The sequence below is a fragment of the Sinocyclocheilus grahami genome, unplaced genomic scaffold, assembly GCF_001515645.1.
Source record: "Sinocyclocheilus grahami isolate Dianchi unplaced genomic scaffold, SAMN03320097.WGS_v1.1 scaffold861.1, whole genome shotgun sequence".
NCBI lineage: Eukaryota > Metazoa > Chordata > Actinopteri > Cypriniformes > Cyprinidae > Sinocyclocheilus > Sinocyclocheilus grahami.
The window spans coordinates 221235-222036 of NW_015506040.1; the positions used below are offsets into that span (position 1 = coordinate 221235).

The 802-nt window shown below is 42.1% G+C and overlaps 1 protein-coding gene across 1 annotated transcript in view; it reads left to right on the forward strand.

Moving 5' to 3' along the window:
• Positions 1-802, forward strand: part of LOC107563187 (elongator complex protein 4-like) — a 63081-nt gene that overhangs the window by 48228 nt on the left and 14051 nt on the right. The window lies entirely within an intron of this gene.

Genomic DNA, 802 nt, shown 5'->3' on the forward strand with positions numbered 1-802 from the left:
TACATATATATATATATAGACAATCCATCCACCTCACAGGTGTGGCATATCAAGATGCTGATTAGACAGCATGGTTATTGCACAGGTTTGCCTTAGGCTGGCCACAATAAAAGGCCACTCTAAAATGTGCAGTTTTACTTTCAGTATCTGGTGTGACCACCATATGCCTCACGCAGTGCAACATATCTTGATCAGGTTGTTGATTGTGGCCTGTGGAATGTTGGTCCACTCTTCAATGGCTGTGCGAAGTTGCTGGATATTGGCAGGAACTGGAACACGCGGTCAAATACGCCGAGCCAGAGCATCCCAAACATGCTCATGTCCGGTGAGTATGCTGGCCATGCAAGAACTGGGATGTTTTCAGCTTCCAGGAATTGTGTACAGATCCTTGCAACATGGGGCCGTGCATTATCATGCTGCAACATGAGGTGATGGTCGTGGATGAATGGCACAACAATGAATGCCTCGAGGCCTGTTTCATAAAACAAGTTAACCAAATAAGCCAGGCTTATTTCAGTTAGTCTGACTCATTGTCAAATGATTTGGTTCCATAAAGCAAATTTAACATAGGTCTAGATCAAGCTTACTCACAGTGGCAACTTATGCTGGGAAACTAACCTGGGGCCAGTTGCATAAATGGTTTAGACTAGTCTTTAAATGTTAGTCAACTAATTGTTTTTCTTCAAGACTGGTCATAACTTTTTAAATTCTGTTATGAAAAGGTAGATTGGTCTTATTTGTATTGGAAAAGTAATGTCCAGCCGGAGTGACGAGACAAAAACATTCAAACCCATTACAAACG